General features: G+C 37.5%; 1 pseudogene; it reads left to right on the forward strand.

Annotated features, from left to right (window-relative positions):
- Positions 1 to 20,408, forward strand: part of LOC128594742 (uncharacterized) — a 223,602-nt pseudogene that overhangs the window by 25,586 nt on the left and 177,608 nt on the right.

Genomic DNA, 20,408 nt, shown 5'->3' on the forward strand with positions numbered 1-20,408 from the left:
ACTCCAGTTGCACACTAGTACACTCTACGCCATGTACATTTTATAAGTATGTGCATACTTATTTTTTATTATGGGTTAATTTGAGGGTACATGTGAGTAGGTTCTATTATTTGCATTTGTGAGGTAAAATCCAAAGTCTTTCCTTAGTTTATAGATAAGGGAATCTAGAAATCTATCATAAAAATGAATGGTAGAATAAGATATTTAAACCAAGGTGGTGCCTGTGGCTCAAGGAGTAGGGCGCTGGTCCCATATGCCGGAGGTGGTGGGTTCAAACCCAGCCCCAGCCAAAAATCACAAAAAAAAAAAAAAAAGATATTTAAACCAAGACTTGACAGACTCTGTGGTCTATGTATGTCACCATTCTGCAACATGACTTCTCTCTGGCTTATGGGAGATGTCAGCAGAAGAAGGGACAGGGTATCGTGAAGGAATATCAGCATAACATCTAAAGTGGGTTCATGGAGTATTCAGAAGTAAAAGCCAAGAGCTTGATCAGATCTCCATATGCAACCCATAGATTGGGAGGGAGGATGCTGGCAAGGTTGGTGAGTACTCAGGACTATGAAGAGAGAGTTAGAGCCTCTTCATCCATCTGGCTTCTTAGTCAGAGTTAACTATTGACTCAGAAGATAACTTCTAGTGTCATCAGTCCAAAGCAGTTTTTAGATCTTTGGTTCCCTTTATGGGAAAGTAGTCTTATTTATTAGGCTAGGCTATTTCATAGTTAGATCCTGAGGAGAAAGATGTGTACATTATCCAAAATATAGGATGGAACAGGCCTTCTTTAAAATTTATATTCAACAGAGCTATTTAAAATTCTTCAATAAGAATTCTCATTACTTGACAAAAAAAAAAAAGACTAAGAAGTCTTTGTGAAAACCTCAAATTTTAAAATAAATTTTGATGATTCAGCTCTTTGAAACTCACAATGAGGGTTGGAGAATAATAATAATAATCACACATGGTACAACAGGTGCTGGAGAGAGAGTAAAATGAGGTTATAAAAAGGAAGGCATCTGTGATAAGTGTTAGGATATAAGTAAATATTAGGCAAACACTATCTAAAAGAAATACAATAGGAGCCATATATGTAATTTTAAATTTTCTAATAACCTCTTAACAAGATTAAAAAGGAACAGGTGAATTAATTTTATACTATACTTTATTTAAACCATGTTTACTGTTACTGTTTCAACTTATCATCTATATAAAAATTGAGATGTTTTCCTTTTTTTGGTGCAAAATATTTGAAATTCAGTGTGTCTAGGACACTGTATGCAAACTTCTGTGTCAATTAGCTCCATTTCAAGTGTTCCCTAGACAAACTGCTAGAGATGTAGTCCCTGTCTTAGAAATGAGAACAGGCATGGAAGGGAGTAATTTTCATACTTGATAGTTGATTTGGTTCTAGAAAATGGGGACAGAGAAGCTTTATAACCCCAAAGTAGAGCATTGTGGGAGGAACCACAGAGAAGGAGCTTTGAAGGAAAAATCCAGGAATGATCTATCATTCTTACAAATCCAGCCCATCATTGACATAGAAAGGGTTTATACCATCTCCATTCTGGAATGTAGCCAATTAAAAACAAAATACATCTGATGCATTCTACCCTTCCCTGTCCCCTCAGAGAGAACTTGCAAAAAATTTAATTGCAAATGAGAGGTGTGCAATTTTATGGTCTGTGAGCAAGGAAGAATATTTGAAATATGTGAATTTAGAAACTGCTAGATATTATTGAACATAATGTTTCTTCTTAATACAATTTTACAAAGAACATTTATATATTAACTGCCAACATTATTTAGACAAAACAGAGTAGTTACGTATTTTCTCCACAGTATTATTACAGTTTGTGCAAATTATCATTTTACAAGTAAATGTCAATACATTTCCCCTTCAAGATGCTTTTTGAAGGAAGGCATTATATGAGGCAGAATTCCAACCCTACATTATCCAAATTATCTCAAGGAAATGTAAAATTATTTGATAAATAGCAATTTAAATTATGAAGCCAATGTCTACAAGTAGGATTTTATAAAGCCAAATCATGGATAAAAAAGATTTCAAATTTATGATGAATTGAATTTCTTAGTATAGTAGAAAAATAATTAAAGTAAGCACACACAAATCTTTAGGAATAGGCAAAATAAATAACTATTTCAAGATAGTGATTGGTGGTGTGATTTCAAGATCACTTGGCAGGTCTTCATGCATTCCAGGTTCACCTGTGCACTCCAGTGTTAGGGTATCTTTTTTTTTTTTTTGTAGAGACAAGAGTCTCATTTTACTGCCCTCGGTAGAGTGCCGTGGCATCACACGGCTCACAGTAACCTCCAGCTCTTGGGCTTACGTGATTTTCTTGCCTCAGCCTCCTGAGCAGCTGGGACTACAGGCACCCATCACAACGCCCAGCTATTTTTTTGTTGGAGTTTGGCCAGGGCTGGGTTTGAACCCACCACCCTCGGTATATGGGGCCAGCGCCCTACTCACTGAGCCACAGGCGCCGCCCTAGGGTATCTTTAAGAAGCTCATTCATCTAGATGATCTCCCTGGCAAAATGAAATATGTAGCAGAGATGACAATATGAGTTGGTATCAGCCCTTTCTGCAAGACGTGAATGGGAAACAGAACAGGACAGACAGAGCTCTCAGTCTCTCCTTTCTGCTGTTGCTATGTCCCCTGAGCCTGCTCCACCTTCACCCTCTCCCTTTGGACTAAAGTCTGCCAGACGCTACTTCACACTCTTCTGTCAACTCCCATTGGCTTTGCATATATAGACAGAAAATTAGCAAAAGCATTAGGCACCCTATTTTACAAATTCCCAGGGGAATTTCATATATGTGGTTATTTAGGTCTCTGTATCCTTGGTCCATCTTGCCCAGATTCTGTGCTTCACATATGTGCCCTGCTTTCCTGATCCCAGTGTCTCAGCTCATCCTCTGTGCCCCCTGCCCGCTGTACCCTGGCCTGATGATGATTCGCCTAATAAGAATGGAAAGTTCCAAATTAAAGCAATTGTAAGGGAGAAGTCTAGAGAAACCACAGCAGGGTACTGAAAATTTCACAGAGAGAGGACACACAGGGAGAGAGAGAGAAAGAGAGAGAGCGAGAGAGAGCGAGCGTGCCTTGGCCTAGGTTCCCAGCTTAACAAGTCCTGAGGGCTGGGTGAGTAGAAAGGGCATCTTTAATACTCTGAATATATAATAAGGTGGCACCAAAAATGGGACCCAATCCCTGAATTCTAAATGTCAGTAAAACAAAATGTGGGGTAGACGCAAGAAGGGGCTATGGAAAGACTTTAGATAGGAAGAAATAGAAATAATTATAGAATTGGCTAGTAGGTCAGTTAAACTAATGGTTGAGTGATTTAATTGCACTTGGGAAGTTTTTCCCTTTTAATTTCTGTTACAATACTTTCTGAGATTATTTCAAGACTAATACACATAGAAGGAAGAAAATGAGCATAATTGTCTTTTCCCCATTTTCTCCTGGGAGTTGCGGGTTACACTTGTTGCTGTGCTCCTTTGCCAGACATCACATGGTAGTGTCATCTTCTAAGGATGCAGAATGGCTGTTAGGATGCTTATGACTTGTGTTGACATATATCACTTAGAGTTCCTTGGTGGTAAACAATAGAAACCATCTCTGACTAATTTAAATGGGAGGATTTTGTGGGCTCCAAGAATTGATGGTGAGAACAAACAGAAGCCAAGGTGCCTGGAGGTATAGAAAGTTGGAAACAGCGTAACTGTATCATTGCAGGAGCATTCTGGTTCTGATACAGCTATTGCTCTTTGATGAGTAATTGCCAAATGTTCTTTCCATCCTTGCTTTACTTACTCAAAATTCAGAGTCCTAGGGGAGAGAGTTTGATTGGCTATGCATCTGTCACTTGCTCGCCTCCTGGCTTTATCAAGTAGGAGAAGCAGGTTCCACAGAGTCTTCTTGGCTTCTATAGTTAGAGAGAGAAATCTGGAGTCACTGGCCCATTAAGACTATTCGCAATGGGACTAGGAAATTGTGATGCTATTAGGGAGGGGAAATGGATGCAAGATAGCAAAAAACAAGTAAGACAGAAAAAAATCTGATAAATGTCCCCCATGATCCATATGTCTTGGGTTATTTACTGATCATATCTTGTTGTTAATGATGTCAGTGCAACTTAAATGAAAATAGCAATGGTATATGCATGAATAGTAGGATGTAAAATAATTTGTACAGTGTTTTGCTGAGGAGTTATATATAAAATACTAGAAACGCTTTATGTATCTCTGTATTTCTTCCTTGGTCCTTGAAAAGCATATTTACTGAATATTTTTATTTTCCAGGCACTATATTATATATGAGAAATGTAAAAGTAAATGGAACAGAAATGAAGAAATACATTATGTCAGCAAAGCTAAATTAATGGTGACTACTAGTATACCCCACAGATATTGCAGGTTTGGTTCCAGACCACTGCAATAAAGAAAATATTGCAATAGTCACAGGAGTTATATTTACATTATACTGTAGTCTATTAAGTATAAATAGCAGTAGGTCTAAAACTAATACACATACCTTGATTAGAAACTACCATATTACTAAAAATGCTAATGCCCATCTAAGCCTTCAGCAAGCCATAATCATTTTGCTAGTGGAAGGAGGGTTTTGACTCAATGTTGATGGCTGCTGACTGATTAGGGTGATACAACCATGGGTTGGTAGTGGCAATTTCTTAAAATAAGACAATAATGAAGTGTGCTGCATTTGTTTACTTTTCTTTCCATGAAAGATTACTCTGTGATAATGTTTGATAGCATTTTACCACAGTAGAACTTCTTTCAAAATTGGAGTCAATCTTTTTAAACCTCAATTTTGCTTTGTGAAGTAAGTTTGTGCAGTATTAAAATCTGTTGCCATTTCAACAATGTTCATAGTATCTTCACCAGGAGAATATCCCATCTCAAGAAATCCCCTTTCTTACTCATCCATAGAAAGTAACTCTTCAGTTGTTCAAATTTAATCATGAAATTGTAGCAATGTAGTCATTTTTCAGGCTCCACTTCTAATTCCACTTCTTTTGCTATTTCCATAACATTTGCAGTTACTTCCCCTGCTGAAGTTTTGAACCCCTTAAAGTCACCCATGAGAATTGAAATCAACTTCTTCCAAACTCCTATTAAATCTGATATTTTGGCTTCTTCCCATGAATTACAAGTGTTCTTAATGGCACTTAGAGCGGTAAATCATTTCCAGAAAATTTTCAATTAACTTTTTTCCAGATCCATCAGAGAAAAAACTATCTATGATACCTATAGCCTTACAAAATGTATTTCTGAAATAATAAGACTTGAACGTTAAAATTATTCCTTGATTCATGGGATATAGATGGATATTGTTAGTAAGTATAAAAAAAAAAAAACATTTATCTTGGTATACATCTCCATGTGGGTAGCCAGGATCCTTCCTTGTGGGTAGCCAGGTGCATTGTCAATGAGCAGTAATATTTTGAAAGGAATCTTTTTTTTTTTTTCTCAGCAGTGGGTCTCAACAGAAGGCTTAAAATATTCAGTAAAATAAGTTGTAAAAAGATGTGGTGTTGGGCGGCGCCTGTGGCTCAGTCAGTAAGGCGCCAGCCCCATATGCCGAGGGTGGTGGGTTCAAACCTGGCCCCGGCCAAACTGCAAAAAATAGCCGGGCGTTGTGGCGGGCGCCTGTAGTCCCAGCTACTCGGGAGGCTGAGGCAAGAGAATCGCTTAAGCCCAGGAATTGGAGGTTGCTGTGAGCTGTGTGAGGCCACGGCACTCTACCGAGGGCCATAAAGTGAGACTCTGTCTCTACAAAAAAAAAAAAAAAAAAAAAAGATGTGGTGTTATCCAGATATCTTTGTTTTGTGTATAAAGCTTGCATAGACCAGAACTGTCATATTTCTTAAGGACCCTAAAGTTTTCAGAATGGTACATGAGCACTGCTTTCAACTTCAAGACACCAGCCATCTACATTAGCCCCTAACAAGGGAGCCAGCCCGTGTCTTAAAGCTTTGGAGCCAAGCATTGATTTCTCTCTAGCTATGACAGTCCTAGATAGCATCTTCTTCCAATAGAAAAGCTGCTTATTTACATGGAAAATATTTTGTTTAGTGTAGCCACTTTATCTGTAATCTTAGTTAGATCTTCTGGATGACTTGCTGCACCTTGTACATCAGCACTTTCTACTTCATCTTGAAATTTTGTGTTATGGCACGTTCGAATCAGCCCTGGCCAAACTGCAACAAAAGATTGCTGGGTGTTATGGTAGGAACCTATAGTCCCAGCTACATGGGAGGCTGAGGCAAGAGAATTGCCTAAGCCCAAGAGCTGGAGGTTGCTGGGAGCTGTGACACCACAGCACTCTACTGAGGGTGACAAAGTGAGACTCTATCTATAAATAAACAAATAAGCTACTCCAGTAGCTTATCCATGGCCTCTTTCTTTAAACCTCATGAACCAACCTCTACTACCCTCAGACTTGTCTTCTGAAGTTTCCTCACTTCTCCTAGTCTTTACAGAATGGAAAAGAGTTAAGACTTTGGTCTGGATTAGGCTTTGAGTTAAGGGAATGTTGTGGCTTTTTGGCTTTTCTATCTGCTTAGACTTTCTCCATATCATCAGTAAACCTGTTTTGCATTCTAATCATTCTTGTGTACACTGGAGTAGCTTATTTATTTATTTATTTATTTATCGACAGAGTCTCACTTTGTGACCCTCAGTAGAGTGCTATGATGCCACAGCTCACAGCAACCTCCAGCTCTCGGGCTTAACCAATTCTCTTGCCTCAGCCTCCCATGTAGCTGGGACTATAGGCACCCACCATAACACCCGGCTATTTTTTGTTGCAGTTTGGCCAGGGCTGGTTCAAACCTGCCACCCTCAGTATATGTGACTGGCACCCTACTCACTGAGCCACAGGCACCACCCTGGAGTAGCTCTTTTAATTTTCTTTGAGAACTTTATATTGGCAAGTTGACTAACTGGTATAAGAGGATTAGCTGTTGGCCTATCTTGGCTTTTGACATGTCTTCCTCACTAAGTTTTATAATTTCTAACTTTTGGTTTAAGGAGAGAGATGTGTGACTCTTCCTTTCTCCGGAACATTTAAAGGTCATTGTAGGGTTATTAATAGGCCTTATTTTAATGTTGTCTCAGGAAACAGGGAGGCCTGAGGAGAGGGAGGCAGTTGAGGAATGGCCTGTTGGTGGAACAGTCAGAATATAAACGTTTACTGTCTAAATTTGTTACCTTATAAGAGTGAAATTTATGGTGTCCCCAAATAATTACAATAATAACATCAAAGATCACTTATTACAGATCACCATAGAAGATCTAATAATAATACAGATCCAAATATTGTAAGAATTACCAAATTATGACACAAAGCTATGAAGTGAGCACATGGTGGTGGGGAATGATGCTGATAGACCTATTACAGGGTCGCTGCAAGACTTCAATCTCTGAAAAATGTGGTATCTGCAAAACATAATACAATGAAGTGCAATAGATGAGATATATGTTAGGATTATAGCTGATTGATTCAGGTTAATCTAGCACTCTCAAGAAAGCAATGTTTTCTCATATAACAAAATTACATCTATTTTATAAATGGCATTTATTTGAGTGAGTGTTTCTAGATGTGTGGGCAAAACATGAAATATGTGTGCATGTGTGTGTATACATGTACCATAATAGTATAATTGAGACTCAAATTTGGTTGATTAAGTTAAGCTATGTTCAGTTTAGACATGACCATATCTGAGGATTTGTGGATTAAAAATGGCCTGAAATAAGCACAGGCTTTTAGTGAAGGAAAAAAAAAAAAAAAAAACTAAGAAATTTAGGTTTTCTGAACATCAATGATGTGGTCAGTATCCTAGCAGTTCAACAGAAAATGCTTTTTTTTAAAACTTAGTTCTGTCTAAATATTAGTAATTTTTTTTTAAAGGTTCTTTTTGGCCATCAGATTATGAAACTGTACTGTATCAGTGAAATTCCATATTACATCCCAACTTCACTAAGCTCTCTTTAGCCATCATTTGACTGGTTCTTTTGTTGCATTTTCATTTTAAGAAAGATTGAAATGCCTCCTGGGAAGAGACTAATTCCAAGGAAAGAGACAGTCAGGTACACAAGCTTGATCTCATGCCAATACTCAGGGCCAGAGAGGAAAGCTAGTTTTGATTACAGTACAATGTTTGTTGATCATATTGTCCTATGGTCTAATCCTCAGGCATTTGTTCCTGGGACTTAGGGAGAGGAGCTTGGAGTAAAACCTGGAGATCTCCATCAGTTGAGGGGACATCAGTAGCTCTACCTGCTGCTCTGTAACAAGGAGGAACATGTGGTGGGAGGAGTGGGGTAGAGATGTCCCACACAGGACCCCTTCACTTGGCATTACTGATGGAGCATGGGATGGGTGGAGGTGTGATTTCCAGGTCTGATCATAATCAGGGAGTATATTAGAGAGAAACAGCTTGGCCTACCAGGGAAACCAGCAGGAATCAATGTGAGAGGCCACAGCAGTGACTCGAGGTGGCTCCGGAAGCAGCTCCAGAACTAATGGGAAGTGGTTTTCACATAGCTTTGTGGATCAGAGATGTCACCAGTGGTGTCAAGATGGATGTGAAGACATTTGTGGCTTGAAGAGCCATCCCTGCCAGCACATAATTCACAGCAGGCAGTGATGCAGAAAGCTGAACAGTAAACAAAAAAAAATGGCAGCTGTCCCAAGGAGGCAGAGAGGAATGAACTCTCAGTGTATGTGATAGAAAGCTTTAGAACCTTCCAGAAGGATGAGGGGAAATTTGATTTAAGAATTGGAAAGCCGTTCCAGTTGTGCTTAAAGTACAGGAATCCTAGATTAGGGCTACAATTGTGACCCTACATTTGTCTTCAGACTGCTGTGGCCATCAGAAATACACATGTGCAAAAATTTGTAATAAAAATAACATATAAACACTTACATTAAGTGCATAATTCAAATCATCTGAGCAAATATGTGATGAGAATTGTTTTTCCCCATAGTGCACATAGCCTAGATTATTTCAGAAGTGATATTATATGAAACTGTTTACATTGTTCTCATTTATAGCTGTTTTTCCCTTAAGATGGAAAATAGATGTTATATAAAATTTATGGAACACTTAAAAGATATTTTTTGCTTTAGGAAATTTCAACTACTATTAAGAAAACGAAAATATGCAGGGAACTGATTTGCTTTAGGTTTATTGAACTGACCTGGATTTGTGTCTTTAGATACGATTTGGCTCCTAAGTGATTTGAATCTCTTTCATTGATTTGGAAGGCTAAAAATAAATCCCCAGGAAAAAATCCTTTCTGATGAAACACCGAAATATTTTATGTAAATATTACATGTGTACAATATCTGGTCATCTTGGCTAGGCGCCTGTAGCTCAGTAGCTAGGGTGCCAGCCACATACACTGGAGCTGGTGGGTTCAAACCCAGCCCGGGCCTGCCAAACAACAATGACAACTACAACCAAAAAATGGCCAGGCATTGTGGTGGGCACCTGTAGCCCCAGCTATGTGGGAGGCTGAGGCAAGAGAATTGCTTAAGCCCAAGAGTTTGAGGTTGCTGTGAGCTGTGATGCCATAGCACTCTACCCAGGGTGACATAGTGAGATTCTGTCTCAAAAAATTAAAATAAATAAACAAAATAAAATATTTGGTCATTTTATACAAATCAATTTAAGTTCCCTTTCCTGTCCTTTTTTTTTTTTTTAATGGAACAAGAGAATTCTAAAACACTGCTCAGTTGAGGAAAGAGGATTTCAATCAAATATTTGAATTTTGAGAATGTCAACAGAATTGGAAGACTTTATTTTTTTCTCAAAGGAACTACCTGCCCCCAGGTAATCAGACAGATTTGCTCAGGAAATCGGCAGAATGATTATATGCGTTGTCCTTTTCAGTTACTGTTAATGCTAAAATTGATGCCCTTGATAACACCTGATTGACTCTGAAGCATAGTTGTTTTTTGTATCTTCTCTTCATATTGATGTTAGTAAAGGCTTCAGTGTAGGACTTTGCAAAAAAATGTTTTGTAAAATCTGTCATAGGTACTTGCTTGAAGAAAGAATTTTTACAAGAATAACTGTAACATTCAGGGATATTACTTTATTATTCCAGTTCATTGATGACAGAAGGAGTCATACATTTAAACTTTGACTTTATATGTCAGCAAAATTTATATACCTTTAAAGTAAAAATGTGCAAAAAATAAAAAATAAAGAATAAAAATGTGAGCACAGGGATCTACTCGATGATAAAGAGGATGCTTGAGAATCTTGGAATCATAGCAATGCTAGAACTGCAGATCGTATAACTGATTTTAGAAGATAGAAGTCTTCCACAGACTTTCCTAACATAAACATAGACACCTAGGGAAGAAAACTGAGAGAAAAACTTTGGGTTCTGATGCATTAGTGATATGGTGACTATTTTAGTGGTAGGACAGGTTGACGAATGGTTCACTGACATCTGCTTAAATGTTAGGTAAAATTTGTAAAATGATTTTTTGGCTACCAGATTAAGAAGCTTCATTAGCAATGAAATTCCATATAAATTTCAAACTTCATTAGGCTACCATTTTAACTGGAGTTTAATAATATTTGCATTGTCATTTTATGAAAAATATTACTAGAAAGATTTTTTTATGAATTTACTATTTTTTTTTTTTTTAGAGACAGAATCTCACCCTTTTGCCCAGGCTAGAGTGCACTGGCATGATCATATCTCATTGCAGCCTCTGACTCCTGGGCTCAAGTGATCCTCCCACCTCAGCCTCCTAACTACCTGAGATTCCAGAGTGCACCACCTTGCTAAGCTAACAAAAAAAAAAAGAAAGAAAGAAAGAAAGAAAAAATCATAAAAATGGGATTTTACTTTGTTGCCCAGGCTGGCCTTGAACTCCTGGTCTCCAGCAACTCTCCTGACTCAGCCTCCCAAAGTGTTGGGATTACAAGATTGAGCTACCCTGTCTAGTCTTTCATACTTTTAGCATATGCTTTTTATGTGTAGTATTTTATGCTCTTAGAATAATTTTAGATTAGTCCTTAATCTCTGATATGACACTTTATGTTTTCTGTAACAATGAATTTAATAGAAAAATAAGATTTCCTAAGCCTTCATAGGATTCATTGACCAAGAACCCTATTTTTTTTTTTTAAAGGAAGTCCTGAACTCTTAGCTTCTTGAGATAGGTTGTTTATAAATCATCAGATTTTTTAGAGAAAAGATTACTAATTTTATCTAAATTAAATCTAGCGATCTCTTTATATGCTTTTCATATCAAAGTGTGCTTCAGTGTAATGAAAAGCATTTTTACCTGAGTGAACACTTACCTATAAAGAATCTTAGACCCATGAGGAAGACAGACCGTTAAATTCATGAAGACACACAGAAAGATTAGAGAGATGACTGATAGCTAATGGCAGGCTCGTCCTATTTTGAAAGGCAATATTTCAAACTGTATACCATCAATTTATTTACATATAATATTGCCAGGCAGGAAAGAAAACCCACTCCGATATGACTTTCGGGAACTTTTAAATATGGAGGAAAGAGACCAATATATTTATACTTAACCTTTGAATTACCACAATTATTTAAGTCCCAGAAGCATCTTCCTGTTTAGGAGTTGGGTACTTTGGGACATGCTTCAACTCTTCCAGGATTCTAGGGCCAGAGAGCTCAGGATGGTGAATGCCTTAGGGTATGACAGGATAAGCCCTGAGGCAATTATGCACTCAACAGCACTCTAGAGGTTTGCAAGTGAAAGTGCCTCCTAATTTACCACCAGGGAGGGCCTTAGGGGAAGAAAGAATATGGCTCAATTAATTAGAACTTGTTAGCAAACTTCTACGGTTATCCTATTTAGATTTTAGAATCACTGATATCTCAAATACCCACAAGATTTGGAAAGGAAGTGAGAACAAGAAGCTGAGAAAGTTAATTTGTCCAACATAGTACCGATTCTTGAATATTGTGTTAGCAGCAGAACAATTGTCATAGATTAGCCTTTCCAGAAAGAAGAAAAGGAAAATAGTAGCAAATTTCTCTGTCTTCAACTTCCTATTTTTAACTCTTGCTATCCACAGGCCTGTCAGTTTGAGTTTTCAGGTGAGTTTAATGATTTTGATGCTCACCCGTGGATTCCTATAAAAGTCTCATTAATTATTGAGGGTTATATGAAGCTTTATCATGGGTTTTGGTTTGCTATTTAGTCACTATATTTTCTACTGTTGGTATTTAGAAAAGTTAACAATTCTTTATGATTATCTAGCTGCTTACCAAGATATTATTCAAATAATATCTTCTTGCCACTGAACGTTTTTCTGTCAAATTTCTTACGTTTTCATGGCATAGAATCACATTTTCTTCAAATAAAAATTGTATGACACATAATTTTTTGCAGTAACTTTAGCACATGTTTTTCCTATTTTTTGTCTTATTTTTGTCCTAACTGCTTTGGCCAAGATTTCCAAGAGAATGTTGTGTAATAATGTCGATAGTGGACGTCCAAGTCACAGTTTGTGTTTTTGTCTGTAGATTATTTTGTTTGTTTGTTTGGATTTCTTATTTTTGTTTTGATATTTAGTATAATGAAGACTTAATTTATGATAACTATTTTGTAGCATATTAAGAATTCTTACATTTTGATTTACTTTTCATTTAAAAATATTTGAAAATTAACACTATGAAAATTGCATTGGAAGGGATTTAGTGTGGCGCAGAATGTTTAGGTCTGACATAGTTCCCCCTGTTCGATCTAGTGCAGTCCCCAGATTTCCACATTTATATTTAATGTATTTATGTAAATGATCTGGTTCCATGGATATTTAAACTGGAGAGATTTGTATTAGATTATCAAAGTATGAAAAATGTGATGTTTCCCCACATTTATTTGTAAAGTTCATGGGAATCAAATTTCATTTTTGTTTTCTAGGCTCATTCCTTTACAAAGAACAATGTTCAGGAAAATATCCTCTTTTGTAAAAATTTAGTGCATGGCTGTAATTATAGAATATACATTGTTTTGTTATTTAGTTTACAGGTGTTTACTTAGTTTATAGAACATTATCGAAAACATGGTGATTAGTGATAAAAAAGCTGAGCTCAAGCAGGTGGATTTAGAAGAAAAGGACGAAAATGGGGCCACTAAAAACCTCCTGAGGAACAGGGAGTTGCATTCAGCTTTTCTTCCTCTCTAACTAATGTAGCTGATTTCAAAGGAAGTGATTGCCTCGTTGAGGCCAGACTCTGATGATTTGTACTAACCTTCCCCTGGTGGGCAATTTCATTCTCACTCTTATGGCCTCCGAGGAACTGCATGGGTGACCACTGGAGGGTTCCCTGACCAAAGTTCACGTGAAGTGTAATTTAAGTAAAACCTCTGATTATGTTCTATGCTGCTCTGAGTTAAATGATAGGAAAACTTGATACGTGTGGAAGGGCAGAAGGCAAGTGCTGTGTTTTTCTCCCCCATTCATTAAAAAAAAAAAAATGCAGAAGAATTGCATTAACTGATGTTGATTCTAAACATGAAGTAGCTAGTGCCAGGGAGCTGGAAGCAAAAACCAAGTACCAAGAGTATTGACAAGATCGATTTACCAATTTTTTGGTTTGTGTATCATGTCTAATTGCGTTTATGTAGAACCATACATCTGCGTATGTGTGCATATATATATGCCCATGTGATTGTCATATTATTTTTCTGAAAATCACCAAGAGTTAAATATCAGCCATTTTAAAACCTATTGTGTTTGTATTGCTAAATGCCCTACTTTGAATTTCTCAGTGGGTCTGTTCATTTTCCTGTGAGATGATTTTAGATATATCCAAAAGCATACTCTGATTAGAACACTTTAAGGAATTTATTCTATTAGCGTTTTAACTTCTGGTAATACGTAGTATACACCCTATCCTAAATCATCCCACTTTATTAAATCCCGATACCAACCAATGAAATGTGAGCACAAGGAGCTAGTGCCAAGATGAAGTTCATTGTTTCCAACTTTATAACAGTTTCCCTGTGCTTCGTCATCCCCAAACTCTGCCTGCTGTGTTCAAATTGCTGGCTTACTGATGCAAGGAATGCCAATAGAAAGAAATAATTATTTTAATATTTGGCATTGTGTCCTTACTTGATTCATAGGCAGGTTTATGTTATAACAACCAATTTGCAAAATAATAAGTTATGAATAATTAATAATAATAAACACATGAGAAAGTCACCATCGCAATTGTCTTGTGAGCATGGTGTCTTAATCCTGGGGGGCATCCTTTGTTTGAAACAAAGGCACATGTACAAGATGTAGCCCCCACCTCTCTGGGGGAATCTGATCACCCTTTACCTGGCTCTATGTTCCCCCACATCACTCACCACCATCTAGGAAACTATAAAACGCACATATTTACTGTGCTTATTCTTCCACTTACAGACTGTAAGCTCTGTGAGAAGGGAGATTTTTGAGTGTTTTGTTTAACCGGTATGGTCCTATAATAAGTACTTGGTAAGCATCAATTGAATGAATGACTGGACATGGGATGCCATAACATGATACAGTGCCACAATGTACTGATAATTTGAGCGAACGCACCAGTTAAACTTGATTCTGGGCTAGTGAAGAAGTCTGGATTACAGTAGTATTAGCTTTATTAAATTGTTACTTAAGGGAGGCTGAGAAAAATTATGGGACATCCCTTTATGCCTTTGTGTCTTTTCTCCTTTTCCCAGTCTTCTCCCTCAGTCAGAAATCTCTCCTTCAGTCAAGTATTTTTGACTTGACTAATTCATAATCATGTTTCAAAAGCTTCATTCAAGTGGCATTTCCTCCAGGAAGGATTCCTTGCAGCCCCCAGTAGGGTTGGATGCTTCCACATGGCCAAGCAGATTCCCTCCGGCACCATAACATTAACTGTCTCAGGTTGTGTGTGTGTGACTTCCTTGTTCTCGCCTGTGCTGGAGGCAGGTTTCTTTTTCTGTTCTTTTTTTTTAAATCCAGACATAGTGCTTGGTTCCTAGAAGACACTCAAAAAGAAAAGGCAGGGGTTGTAAAAGAGGAGAGAGGGAAGAGGGAACAGAAAGGAAGTGAGGAATGAAAGGTGATAGCTTGTCTCTCACTTAATCAAGAAAGAACTCTGGCCAATGAAAGGATTAGGGCATTACTGTACAATAGGTTGCCAAGAGAGATTTATTCAATTAAGGAATTGAGAGTCTGTTGTGATCATCTCTGTGTGCAGACACTGTTGTGGGTGCTGAGGGTGTGCGGTGAGTGGCCAGGTAATGTCTCTGCCCTCACGGAGCTGGTACTCTTATAGCGGAGACAGACAACAGACAAGCATCATGCCGTATTTGTAAAACAATCCGTAATAGAATATAAAATATAAAATGTATACAAATTATAAAATATATAAATTCTATGAAGATTTAATATCAGGTAGAACTTGAGGATATTTAAGGCAATCAGTACTGAAAGTGTCGAGAGACCTCAGAATTCTTACCTTGTAAAATGCCATGTGGGTATCCCAGAATGGGATCACAAAAGGAATCAGGGAGAAGTGGCCTTTATAATTGAACCGTGTGTTCACCACCCGCCTCGAATGCAGAAGGAGCCATTTGCATAGATCTTACAGGGATCCTTCTCCCTGTTGTGTGTGGAAACACTGCACTCTGACGAAAGGGGACTTAGCAGCTTGGAAGACTCCCAACAGGCAAATGTCCTTCCCACACAGCTGACAGCATCTCAACTGACAGCCAAAATGAAAATGGCTCAAGAATCTAAAACCCAAACACACTTCTCCAGCATTCTGGTTAAAAACATCTTGTCTTAGTTACTAATCAATTATTACAGTGAGCGAAGAACTTGAGTTCTGTGTTAGGCTAGGGCATCTTCCGTGCTATGGGAGCCAGTAGCTGATCGATGCTGATATGGCAATAAATGAGGAACATGCTACCATCTTTGCTCTAATATTGGTTATTTTTTGCCAACTATGAGAGAGTGTGCTTAGAGCATCATAGTACTTTGTGGAAGAGGAAACAACAATTCCAGTGAACGAGGAAAAATGGCTGTTACTGCAGTACATAAGACTTTACATATGGCCAAGATTCATACCAATCTACCCTGTTTTCCCGAAAATAAGACATCCTCCAAAAATAAGACCTACTCACAGGAAAGATAAGACGTACCCTGAAAATAAGACCTAGCACATCTTTGGGAGCACACCTTAAAATAAGACACTGTCTTATTTTCGGGGAAACAGGGTAGTAGTTGTTGACAGATAAAGTAACAAAAATGGAACTCATTTATTTTTTCTTTATTGAAACCTCAAGGTAAAGCAGAGTTTCACTTTTTGTACTTACTACAAGGATAGAAAAGAGACTGACAGCAAAAATGCATTGGCCCAGAAATAGAAATTAAACCTAGATTCACGTCAAAATTTCATTTAGCCTTAGAAAAGGAGCTGCTTTTTGGATTACTTTTGATCCTGAAATAAATATACTATGGAATATCACAGTATACCTGATATGTATTAACCCTTCTCTGTGATCCATACTTCGAAAATTATTGTTTTTACTCTATCATGCTTTATTTGTTTTGCAGTGTTTGAGGCAACTTGAATGATGGTCAGAGTAGGTTATATGTTGCTGAGTGCAAATTACTAGCAACAGACATTTACATTTCAGTCTGCAGGAAGTATGAAACTAGATTTGGAAAATTGATAGCAGACCTTTCTCCGTTACAAAGTCATACTCAATGCTAGGGTTTGGTTATGGAGATGAGGACAGAATAAGTGGGAAATGTGAAGTGAGAAATTTGGGGGTGTGCTGTTGAAATTGTTGAATTGTATTGAATAATTTTCTGACTGAACCATGTGTACTTTTCCGTCACAAAACTTAAGTTGACATTAAAAAATACTTACAAATAAGCGTCTCTCGTCCTTCCTTTTCTCCCTCCTTCCCTTCCATTTTTCCTCCCTTTCTTTTCCTCTTTTTCCTTTTCATTCAACTATCAGCATGGAAATTTTACAATAGTTTCTCATAATTAAGACACTGCTGAGTTAGTATTGGAATTTGGGCTACAACAAAATGATATGCTTAGTGAAATATTAGTGAGTAAATACAGTCATCAGTGAACCCCATACCTCATTATAATCCAACTACATCCATTTTAGAGTATGTCCTAAAAATAGTTTGACTGAAGTTTTTATTATTATTCTAAAGTCTACATTTCATAATTTTTTCATTAACTTTTTAGCAACAGAAAGATAGCATGAACTTGTTTCTTGAATTACCTTTTCTGACCTTTTGCAAGATGATAATTACAAAAAAGGGAGGCCTGGAAGACTTGTACAAAAATTAAGCTTATAAAAGAGCTAAAACGGTCCTTCTGTGCTGGTGTCGATTTCAAAATTAACATTTTGGTTCATGTGCTTCTAATAATCACTGACCCTTACCTCATGTACTTTCCACAGGAAATGAATACGGCAGAAATTACTTTGACCCACTGATGGATGAGGAAATAAACCCAAGGCAGTGTGGGATGGAGGTCAGCAGAGAAGGTGAGCTAGAATTAAGTATGTAATTTTTGTGTCAGAATATTCTTTTCCATTCATGAAAATGAGGTGACAAAGATCACACATGCAGTTCCGTTTAGAGTTTGCAGCTTACAATTTAAATGGTAAGTTTTAACCGCTAACAACATGACAGGCAGTGAAGGTAATTTTTGATCAAGGACAGCAGGCTGGTCCGAGAAAGAGGCAGCAATCTGCTCTCATCTGAGGCTACTTTACACGATCTGGGGCTGTCAGAAGGCCCGTGTGAGTGTCTGAGGACCATCAACCCTCGACAAGTGCATCTCTGTTTTTCCAATTTAAATGAGCATTCTTTAACAAAATGCATCTAGCACATGAAATTTCCATACATTCTGACTATTGAACTCCTTTCATCAAATGCATGGAATTGCTACCTGAGTTTTGAACCACGAAGGTGCCGTGATAGGATAATGATCTCTTCTGTAATTGTGAGTCTGATTGTGGTCGTAAAATAACAATTCAAAAGTGCTCTTGCAGTGCATTCCATGATGCATATTTTATAGTTTACAAAACACTTTAAGGTTTATAAAGATTATTGGTGAGATATTGACAGTGACGAATGTTACTTTAGAATGAAGTACAATCCAGACTATCATATAACACTGTTGGGTGCCAGTCATGGAATATGCACTTTTTACTGAAAGACCGGAGTAAATTCTGTCATGCAAAAATGGGCTCAAGCACAGCACCAAGGTTATTTTATAAAATAGCTCTCAATGACCTATTTTGAAGTGATGTACAATCCCGTTAAAACCATCTATGTACATGATAAGACAGGGATTTATTTCAAGGCCAATTTTCATCAATAGCTCAAAAGCCTGGGTAAATTTGAAACTGGAAAATCTCAACCTTTTGTTTGTCAAACACATTTGAGAGGTGATATTTCTGGGCAGGAGAATCTATTGAATTATCAGTTGAAGTCTTTTAATTTTTCAGGGATCACAATATATAGTTATATTTGGTGGAATGTTTGTCATGCAAGAGCTCCCTAATTTAGGAAAGGTGGCTTAATAGTATATGTTGAATGAATAAAGAATGGCCCTAACCACAGACTCGGGTTAAGTTTCATAAAACAAAATATTGCTGGTCACCTTTCCCCTTTCTTAGTCAGCTTTGATTGCCCACCTCCCAAAGCTAACTTGGGCCCCCCTGTTTCATGGCTAACTCGGGGATCTTCTATTTTAGAGCAGGCAGCTCTCTGTAGGTGCCCACAGATCTGTGCTGGCATGTGCTGCGGGAGGGAGAAGTGGGCTCTCTCACCAGCTGCGGACTCCGCCTCCAGCCTCCCTTCTGAGGAACTCCTTGGTACCTTTGCTTTCACTCCCCCCACTTTTTCATCTCTTCTGCTTCTCATTTTCTTTCCTCATTTCTTCCTCAGTGCTCTTCTTTTCTCTTCTCTCTCCGAAGTTCTTTCTTCACTGGAAGATTTACTTTTAAATATCAGCTGAAAGAAGTTCTTGTATTCCTTGCCATTTAGACAAGATTGAACAGCTCAGATTTCTTTTTCTCTCAAAATAGGCAAGGATTTTAATGATTTCTCCGTATCTAGGATATTTTTTTCCCCTTAAGGGAGAAAGAACTTTATGAACTTGCGGTTGGCTTAAGAACTTGTGGTTGAAGAAAGGTTTTCTTTAGTCTCCAAATTTTCTATGAGATAAGTTGTTTCATTGTTCTGGAACCCTGTATGATATAAATCTGTATGGACTAAAGGTGACTGTTAAAGGACCAGTTTGCCATATATTTCTATCAGCTTTGGGAGTGTTTTCATGAACAAATGTACAAAATGCACACTTCTCATATCTCAGCTCCTACTCTGAATTTGGCACGCTCAGCAAGAAAAGAAAATATAATGGAAACTTCATGTAGGAAGGGACTCTTTGTGTCTTTTCATTAGTTGTTATATTTTCAGCAATTAGTGTCTCATACATAATCAGTATGTGATACGTATTTGTCCAAAAGACAATGAATAATGTACAGCCCTACATTTTCATATTAACCCATAACAGATGCTAGGCCTGTTAAGATTAAACTGGTATTCATACTCAGATTAACTGCAGTTTGGAATATTCCATTATCAAACATAAAATTTTATATCAGACATTTGAAAATACTTTGGGGTAAAATAAATAGTGGCTCTCTGACAAGGATTTTTTGTGATGTGTTGACTTTCCCAGGTTCATAACCTGACTTTCTATAACTACTATCATGACAAATTGACTTTAAATTGAACTGCCAGATTCACCAGTGAACATTATTTTTTGGAAATCTATTTAAAGGATCTTATTTCCAGAAATATTAAATGCATATTATATGTATTAATATATAAACAATATACAATATTATAATTTAGTAATATTATAATACATCTTTGAAAAGGGGTTTTGGCTCAAGGTGGGATCAAGTGGTCAGGTTAACTTTGGATTTCTTCTGGTAATGCTTTTCATCAATGAATTCATTCATTCGGTTCAAAGATACAATGATTGGTCCAATGCCTTTCCTCTGCCAGTTTTGAGATTCTATGCCATTGCCCAAGTGATGGCAAAATTAAAAAAAAAAACTTAACGATAGAAACCATTATCTTTAGGGCCTGAAATGCAGACGAGAATGGAAGAAACTAGAAGGTAGAGGTGGGGGTGGGAGAGAGGGAGAACACGCTGCGCTCTGCACCCTCCCAGGATGAGCTTGTCCTGAGTCTGTAGTTCATGATGGCTTCCTTTTTTCTTTTGCTGAGTATTCAGAATTGCAGTTACCCATTCAGGGGGCTGTAGAGTGCT

This window comes from Nycticebus coucang, chromosome 9 (assembly GCF_027406575.1).
Source record: "Nycticebus coucang isolate mNycCou1 chromosome 9, mNycCou1.pri, whole genome shotgun sequence".
Lineage (NCBI taxonomy): Eukaryota > Metazoa > Chordata > Mammalia > Primates > Lorisidae > Nycticebus > Nycticebus coucang.